This window comes from Eschscholzia californica, unplaced genomic scaffold, assembly GCF_041429995.1.
Source record: "Eschscholzia californica isolate CP2 unplaced genomic scaffold, dmEscCali1.0.p SCAF_4, whole genome shotgun sequence".
Taxonomy (NCBI): domain Eukaryota; kingdom Viridiplantae; phylum Streptophyta; class Magnoliopsida; order Ranunculales; family Papaveraceae; genus Eschscholzia; species Eschscholzia californica.
Genome location: NW_028238461.1, coordinates 12,141,625 through 12,151,944, shown reverse-complemented (window position 1 = coordinate 12,151,944; position 10,320 = coordinate 12,141,625).

The following is a 10,320-nucleotide window of genomic DNA, read 5'->3' as shown; positions in this document are numbered from 1 at the left end:
CACTACCAGGTTCGATGGTATTGCTATAACTGTCTCCTTCCTAGTAAACCTGAAAAAATAGTCAACAAATCTGTTAGAAATTTTAACCGGGTCTGCTGTCCAAGTTTGATTCTCCATTCTTATGGCAAAGATAGTATTCTTTTTCCTCCGATTTAGGACTGATAAATGGAAGTATTTAGTATTTCTATCATTGTCGTGAATCCAATGTTTCTTTGCTCTTTGACTCCAAAATTTCTCCTCCATCTGATAAAGAGTTGTTAACTTCGCTTGTATGACTCTTTCTTCTTCAATCGAGTTAATTGTGGGTGTTTCACTTTGAACCTCTAACAGTCTCTTTTTGTGCTCCTCAATTTGATGAAACAAGTGTCCCACTGTGGTTTTGCTCCATTCTTTCAGTCGTGTAGCCAGCAACGAAAGTTTTTCGCTGATATTTCCCCTAATATCCTTCCATTCATGTTTCATATATTCATCAAATTGTTCATGTTGTACCCAATGAGCTTCAAAACGAAATGGCGGCTTTCCTCGAACTTTCTTGTTCTTCAATTTTAGAATAATTGGAGCGTGGTCGCTGTCAAATCTAGGCAGATGCTTGACATGCGCCTCCGAAAACTGCAACCTCCAATCTGATGTTGCTAAAACTCGATCTAATCTTTCTCTTATGTGTGATGCTGCCTCCCTTCCATTGGCCCAAGTATATGCTGGTCCTGAGTACCCTAAATCAGCTAGATCACAATCAGTAATCATATCTTGAAATGCAGTTGTAGCTCTCACATTGAGTCCATTACCCCCCCCCCCCCCATTTTTCACTTCTTAATCGAACTGAGTTAAAATCACCAATTGCACACCATGGCTCAGTTGTTAGTGAGTGAAATTGTCTCATGAAGTCCCAAAATTTGTTGCGTTCCTGTATATTTGGTGGACCATATACTCCCAACAAGCTCCATGCTTGAGTATTACTTATTTTCGTTACTCTACAATGTATGTGATTTTGAGAGCTACTTTCTATCTTGATTTGAGTACTTTCATCCCACAATAGCCATAACCCACCACTCAGACCTGTCGAAGGGACTATATATGAGTTTTTATAGATTACCTTCTGTAACCATTTCTCTGCAGAGCCTTGTGATAATTTTGTTTCGGACAAAAAAACTATAGATGGCTTTGTTGCCCGGAGGAATGAGTTTAGTGTTTGGATAGTCGAGATATTCCCCAAACCTCGACTATTCCAGCTGAAAACAATCATTGAGTTTGCGGCCTTAATGGGCTGGCCGCCATTGCCCTGGTATTTTCAGAATTATCTGTGGTTGGACGAGCTTTCTTCTTGATCGTGATTTCTTCCATCTCTCTAATAGGATTACGCCCTCTCTTTGTTTTAGTTGCCTTTTCAGTTGGTTTTGCGAAATTTAAATTGTTTGGAGTTCTAGCTAATATCTTCCAAGCAACTTTTCTCTTTGTGTTTTCCCCTGTTAAGTTCAAACTTTGAGTGTATGGATTCTCTGTTTGAGATGATACAGTATGTTCATGATTCTTATTCCTCACCTTCATTATGGGTAAAGAGAGTGTAATATGTGGGTCTTGTTGGGCTTGAAATTTTATTTCCATCTCATGTCCCTTAGGTGTATTCGAGTTCTCACCATCCGATTTTCCTGTAGTATTTAGCACAAAATCCATCATATCTTCTACTTCCATCCCTTTTTTGGAAGCTTCTTCCATGACTTTATTAGTTTTGGTAGGAAATCTTGTGGCTGGTAAATCTTCTATATTTTCGCCGATTTCTTCAACAAAATCATCTTTATTCTCACTAACGATTTTCAGTGATTTATTGGCCTCTGATATTGCTTCCGCTAATTGCCCCGATTCTTCTCTATCTATAATGAGTAGGTTTATATTGTTTCTTGATTTACTTGATTGTGCTTGATCATTTTTTGACTCTTCCTGAACTACCCTTTGTACCGGTGAATACTTCCGATTTGCTTTATCATTGTCGCCGGCAACTCTTTGTTGTACTTCTTCTCTATTAGTGGATCGGAATTCAGCCTTTATAGATTCATCAAATCTGGCTTTTAATAGTAATTTTGCTTTGTTTTGAATTTCGACATTCCACTCATCAGAAATAGCATCTCTAATTTCTGATCTAATCTTGCAATTCTTTAAATAATGCCCAATTTTCCCACAGTAGTAACAAAGTTTGTTAAGCTTTTCGTATTTGAACTCGATCCGGCTCTTCCTATTATCTGTAAGATTTGCAGTAATCCCTGTAGGGATAGGATCATTTATATCAATCTGTATTCTTGCCCTTGCATATTTCCCCCATTTTGTAACATCTTCATCTTTAATTTCTCTTAAGACCCCTACTGTATTACAAATTTTCTCTACTGCAGCCTTTGTTAGATATTCAATTGGTAAGCCATGGATTTGAATATTGAATTCTGCTTTCTCCAGAGTATAGTCTTTTGGGATTTTGTTTTCACTACACTTTTCCATTAGGATTAGATCATCATGAATGTACCATGGTGAGTTTTCCAGTACTCTATCTTGATCTATTGACTTCTCGAACTGTAGTACATAGGCTGATTCGTAGAATTCTTTGATAGCTATGTCGCCAATTGGTCTCCACGTCGTCTTTAGCATCTCTTTCAAGGTAGGAATACTAAAAGTTTTGCCTGAGATCAACTTAGGGGGGGTATTGGATTGGGACTTTCGCGGACATTTGAGAGTCCGCGAAAGTCCGAGGCATTCAAATTCAGACATTTAAGAGTCTACGAAAGTCTGAGGCATTCAAATCCAGACATTTGAGAGTCCACGAAAGTCTGAGGCATTCAAATCCAGACATTTGAGAGTCTATGAAAGTCCGAGGCATTCGATTTGTCTTCTAAAATGTCTCATACTTTGGTGGACTTCATAGTTTGATGGATTTGTGAAGGATTTGGGACAAATTTGGAAGCCAAAATGTCTTTCAAAAAACAAGAGACATTTGAAGTCCATCATGTGATTAACCAATAATAATAATATTAAAATAATAAATGTCTACCAAATGTCCATCAATGTCCACAAATATTCACAGATGTCCACGAAAGTCGAAAAATATATTTTTGAAATGTTAGTATAAATATATTATTTCATGTGATTAAACAATAATAATAATATTAAAATAATAAATGTCTACTAAATGTCCATCAATGTCCACAAATATTCACAGATGTCTACGAAAATCGAAAAATATATATTTGAAATGTTAGTATAAACATATTATTTCATGTGATTAAACAATATAATAATATTAAAATAATAAATATCTACCAAATGTCCATCAATGTCCACAAATATTCACAGATGTCTACGAAAATCGAAAAATATATTTTTGAAATGTTAGTATAAACATATTATTTCATGTGATTAAACAATAATAATAATATTAAAATAATAAATATCTACCAAATGTCCACAAATATTCACAGATGTCTACGAAAATCGAAAAATATATTTTTGAAATGTTAGTATAAACATATTATTTCATGTGATTAAACAATAATAATAATATTAAAATAATAAATATCTACCAAATGTCCATCAATGTCCACAAATATTCACAGATGTCTACGAAAATCGAAAAATATATTTTTGAAATGTTAGTATAAACATATTATTTCATGTGATTAAACAATATAATAATATTAAAATAATAAATATCTACCAAATGTCCATCAATGTCCACAAATATTCACAGATGTCTACGAAAATCGAAAAATATATTTTTGAAATGTTAGTATAAACATATTATTTCATGTGATTAAACAATAATAATAATAATATTAAAATAATAAATATCTACCAAATATCCATCAATGTCCACAAATATTCACAGATGTCTACAAAAGTCGAAAAATATATTTTTGATTACCACAAATATAATATGCATTACACATTTTGTCAATGGACTCAAGATCTTAAAATGTCCCCAGGACATTTTGTTTATGGATCAAATGTCTTGAAATGTCTATAAAGACATTTTGTCTACAAACTCTCAATGTCTTGAAAATGTCTATGAACACATGTTGTCTATAATAAGTCATCCGAAATGTCTTGAAATGTCAACGGGACAATTTGTCTATGAAAGTCTGTGAAAGTCTCGATCCACTACACCCCCCCCCCCCCCCCCCCCCCCCCCCCAATCACAAGGCTTTTTCTCCATTCATCCCTTGATGTGGTGTCTTTCCTAGTGAACTTCACTTCTCCATTATTCTTATTTGTCACGAGGTTTTCCATCAGTGCAACTATTGAATTATATTCCTTTCCTGTCATTGATTTTCTATGGTCTTCCCCTTCTTCCATTATCCTTTAATCGAAGTTTATGAGTAGGAACCTTAGGTTCCAGAGAGAACGCTCAGAAATAGCGCAGGAATCTGTTGTATGTACACAACTGACTTCCATTATTCAAACATTAAAACCAGCATTTAAAAAATACGTGGGCAATAGCCTTTGAATTTTGAAGGAAATTTCGTTTTTCTCGAAAATTCTCTCCCTTCACGTAAAATGACTTTTCGTCCATAGGTTTTCTATAAAGAAGTTAAGGCTGAATTAAAATCGCATATTTAATTCCAATTTAAACATTCAAAACCACGTTTTGAAGAAAGCTGTGGGCTAGCCTTTGAATTTTGAAGTAATTTTTACCGATTTTGACATCTTACGAGATTTAAACATTATGTAAATTTACATATCAATCAAGATGCATAGCTTCACCATGACTAATTTTCATGTTTAAGGCCGAACTCCATTATTTAGACATTAAAGCCATATTTAAGACGAAATTAGTGTGTCATCGCATTTGAATTTTGAGGATCCATAGTACGAAATTCAGAACATTTATGTAAATCACTTTTTGGTCAAGATCCATAACTTCACCTAAGAAATTTTCACTTCAAAGACCGAATTTCATTGCATAGACATTAAACAACATTTTAAAGAAATTTCACGCGTTGTATGTATGCGTCAAAATCCGTCACCAAGAGCGCGTCCAGAATTCAACGATTGATTGGCCCGACCCATCTACTTTCGAACACCCGGAACAATAGTAAAGTGCACAAGCACTCACGAAAAATCTAGCCATGAATGAAGAGGGCGGTCGTCGCCTCCTTAGCAGATCTCCCTCTGTATATCCGTTGAGGATACGTTCCTCCTTTCGTATATTTGTTGAGGAGACGTTACGGTCATTCAAGATAACAATACCTCGAATATACCCGTTAGGGGGTTTAGATATCCGTATGTATGGTGACAACTCCGTGCGCTACCACATTAAAGACGACAACTCACTGTCAGGTGACAGTCAACCAGCATCATTATAAAATGACTGAGAAGAAGATGATAGAGCATCGGACCATCGACAAACACATATGGTTATCGACTAATACATCCAATATTCGCCTGACATTATTAGGGAATTATCACCGAATACATCTAATTCTCGGCCAATCAACTGATTATCTACTTTCTCTTTCAACGATCGTCCAAACTTTAGGCAAGCGATCTACAACATTCTCTCTCCTGATGACCGTTTTATCAACAGAGGGCGACCAAGGAGATCGACCTTTCTCTCTCTCACTTAAACAACTACTTTATCAGAGGGGCTGCCAATTTTATCTCTCCAAGGAGGCAGGTCACTTTATCTCTCCAGAGAGGCAACCTAGTTTATCTTTCCCAAGAGACGCCCACTTTAGCTAGAAGGTCAGACTTCTTCATCATCCACGTGATTTCCTATACAAGGGCGACCCTTCGCTAAGGCAGGCATCCAATTTTATTTATGGTAACACCCCTTTCAATTTATTGTCAAGACAGGCCTTACAAGGGCTACCTCACTAAACGACATAGCTCATAAGTTGTCATAGTCTCTTTTTAAGTTAGTCTAACCCGTAGAGATAGAGGTTGGGCCACACTACGAGTCGCGCCGTACTCCGACCATCCCCCTTGACGATAACATTCTATGGATATTCACGTGTCTATATCTCTCTTGCAAGCTTACTGGCTTGATTGTCGGAGTCTCTTTGGTCGGCACCATCCCGCTGTCCCCCAAAGATCTTACGGTCACGTGTGTTTCTTCTCTTGTCACAGGTTAAGCCCAAAAACGTCATCGATGCCTATAAAAGTAGGGACATTTAGCGTTAGGGTTAAAGAAAAATACCAATAGTAGCATTTGGGTTAAGAGTTTGTCCGTTATAGGATCTGGATCACAGACTAACCGTTGACCCAGTTGACTGGAGACGGTCGTTAACAACCGTTAGTTTGTGACCCAAATGCTAATACCGGTACTTTTTCATTGACCCTAACGCTAACTTTACCTTTTAATCATTGGAACATGGACTTCTTAAGGGAAATTGGTGAAAGATGTGTTGCTTTCAGGGGTGTACACATTTCGATGGATCTACTGTTTAACATAAACCCCTTCAATGTATGAAGGAAATAGTCTTTAAAAGATTGCCATAGGGCCATAGGACAACTGTATCAAACGCTCGGAAAGAAAATTAAGTCCATGTGATATTTGTGAAAAATATTTGGAACGTATATATAGAGAATTACACATTAAGATAGATCAGTGTCATGAGAACAAAGAGAGATTGATCCAGAGAATTTGTAAGGAAAAAAATCTCACATTTCGAAGCACTGGCACAAATATTTTAACATCAGAAAGACCCAACTATTTGAAGACGCTCATTAAGTGCATAATAAAACATGTTTCCTTTACGTTCGACATATTAAGTTCGATGAATATTTATGATTTTGAATTACATTATAGTTTTGCTAGATTGATTTATATGCTTTTATTTTGGCATTACAATTTACTTTTTGGATATTTAGGTTAGGGTCAACGTAAAGTACCGGTATTAGCATTTGGGTCATAGACTAATAGTTGTTAACCACCGTCTCTAGTCAACAGTTAGTCTGTGACCCATAGCCTATAACGGACAAACTATTGTCCCAAATGCTAATGTCGGTACTTTTCTTTGGACTCCAAAACTAAATATCCCATAAAAATATTAACAAGTGAAAGTCTGACTTCCAGTCAACGGTCCGGCCTCGCTGATTTCTAGACCCACGATTTCAACCCCTCACACGATAGCAATCAAATGAAATTTGAACAATTCCAATAAAATGACTTTCGATAAAAATCAATAAATTTTTTTATTAAATTTGAACTTTTAAGACTAAATTCCGTTATCTATACGTTTAAAACCACAATTTGGCTTATATTCGTGTGTTATAATCTTCGAACTTTGAAAGAAATTTCGCTAATCTCGAAACCCCACATAATTCAAACTTCTCGTATAAAACTACTTTCTGATCAAAATCTGTATCTTCGTTATAAAGAATTTTTTACTTCCACAACTGCATTTCCTTGTGTAGACATTCAAAAACCGCATTTAGAGCATGTCCAGCCCCAGCCGGCTGAGGCCATAAATTTGAATTTATGGCCTCAGCCACCCGCTCCAAGCCCAGCCGCTTGGAGCGGAGGTTGGGGCTCGATCTTCAGTCGCCCCTAACATTAGGGGCGACTTAAGAGGGTCCCCATGTGACCGTTGGGGACCCCAACGGTTACATTGGTGACAGATCTGGCCGTTGGTTTATCCAACGGCCAGATCTACCTTTTTTAAAAAAAAAAAAACTAAAAACATTAAATAATTAAAATAAAATTTAAAAAAAGCTAAAAAAATAACAAAAATCAAAACAACTTTTAATAATGAAATTATATTAATACAAACCGACTTTTGCATTAATAATCCGACGATCCAAAACACAAAACTAATAATCCGACGATAGAAAACACATTACTAATAATCCAACGACCAAAAGTTATTCATTGTCATCGTTTGATCTCGTATTCCATAAGTGTTCGATAAGATCTGCCTTCAACCGAGAATGAGTATCTTGGCTTCTAATTCGACCTACACGTTCAAGCACTTCGTCCGATAAGTCTTCTCCACGCTCTATCGGACCCATTTCACATCCCTCAATATTGGTTGTAGCATTTGGACCTTCGTCTTCAACAATCATGTTATGCATTATGATACATGCCTTCATAATGTCACTCATGGTCTTTACGTCCCACCAACGTGACGGTCCCCGAATAATTCCCCAACGAGCTTGCAATACACCAAAAGCTCGTTCAACGTCTTTTCGAACCGACTCTTGTCTTTTGGCATAATATGCTTCTTTTGGACCATGTGGATTAGCAATAGTTTTAACTAAAGTACCCCATGGAGGGTATATCCCATCAGCAAGATAATAACCCATATTATATTGTGTGCCATTAACAACATAATTAACTGGGGGACTCTCATTGCTTAACAGTTGATCAAAAACCGGTGAACGTTCAAGAACATTAATGTCATTGCAGGATCCGGGCATCCCAAAAAATGCATGCCATATATTGAGGTCTGACGATGCAACTGCTTCTAGGATGATAGTTTGGGCTTTGACATGGCCAGTGTAGGATCTGTGCCATGAGGCGGGACATTTACTCCATTCCCAATGCATACAATCAATACTACCTAACATTCCAGGAAATCCTTGCGATTCACCAAGTGCTAGGAGTCTAGATATATCTAACTCATTCAGATCTCTCAAGTATCTAGGGCCGAACACATGGATGACTCCGATTAGAAATTCTCTTAAAGATTCAATGACAGTAGACTTACCAATCCGACAATAGTCGTTTTGTGAGTCGGGCGCACATCCATATGCAAGCATCCTCATTACAGCTATTATTTTTTGATGAGGTGAGCATCCCTTTTGCCCAAATGCATCAACTCTTTCAGTAAATCTGGGGTTGTACCCCCCAACAGCATTGAGAATACGCAAAAATAAAGGACGATTCATCCTGTAGCGTTTGCGAAACAATGTGTCATCATAAGTTCGAGTTTCATTGAAATAGTCTCTCATGATGTTTTCATGACCGAGTTGTCTATTACGATCTATAGTTTGGCGACCAATAACAGAACCAACATGACGAGAACGTTTTCGTGTAGTGTTATTTTCCATTTCTTCTAACATTCTACGATCATCGTCATCTCTTTGTCGAGCCCATTCATCTTCTTCAAACATCAACATTAATAAAGTAAAATTGGAATTCATGGGATTCAAAGGATTTATGGGATTCATAATATTCATAAGATCCATGGTAGAGAAAGAAGAAGATGAAGTTTGATGAGAAAGAAGAAGATGAAGTTTGTAGAGAAAGAAGAAGATGAAGTTTGATGAGTTTGTAGAGAAAGGGAGATGTATTTATAGAGAAATATAAGATATTTAATATGGTGGTTGGATAGTTAATAATATTTAATATGGTAGAAAAGAGGGAAATTCAAATTTTCGGCCTCAAGAGAGGCTGGGGTTGGAGCTGAATTTTAGAGGCTGAGCTGAGGCCAATAATTTTAGGTGAAAAAGTGGTTTTTTCGGTCTAAGACAGGCTGGGATTGGACTTGCTCTTAGAAGAAAGTTTGTGTTATGCTTTTGAATTCTGAACGAAAATTCAATGATCTGAAGAGCGCATGATATTCATACAGTTCTTTTGAAATGACTTCAATAAAGTTCCATAGCTTTACCATGGAATTTTGTTCATACAAAATAACTTGAAGCAACAGCTGATTTATCATAACATTGAGCAACTACTTGCCTTACTCAGAATCATTATTTGTGTTATGAGATCATCGAGTAACTCTCTAGTTACTTAACACCTATCGTAATGATAAACTACTCTTCTAAACAGTTACATCCCAACAGGGGCAGAGAACCCTTGGACTTGGATCAACCGAGGTGCAGTCGCCCCTCATCCAGCTATATTCAAACCAGTAACTAGATTGTCCGGTCATTGAGTAAACTCACTTGGTTCTTGGGACTCGGGTCAAACTCGAACAAAGTGCAGCGGAACTCTCTAGTAACTAATGAGTTATTGGAGGCCAAAACTACAAATGGTTCGTGGTGTCTTCCTAAACGGACTCAAAACAAACCCGAGTGAACCACTCGGACCAAGCAGCCAAAAACAAACATTCTTAAACCTATGTCGAGACAATCCAGGCCTCGAGTCAGATTTCTGATCTGACTTGGAAAAAATATTTCAGTTTTTCTAGTGGACTAACAAATACTCCATAGATTAAACCTTGTTCAAGACAAAAACCCTAAGTTAGCTCAAAACAAAAACCCTAAGGTTTGGGAATACTTATCATCAGAAGGGTCTTACTCAGTTTCATACTATAGATTCGATTTTCATAATAAAATTGTAATTACCCATCAAAAGATAAACAAATTAACTAATTAATAATCAGCAATTAAGTA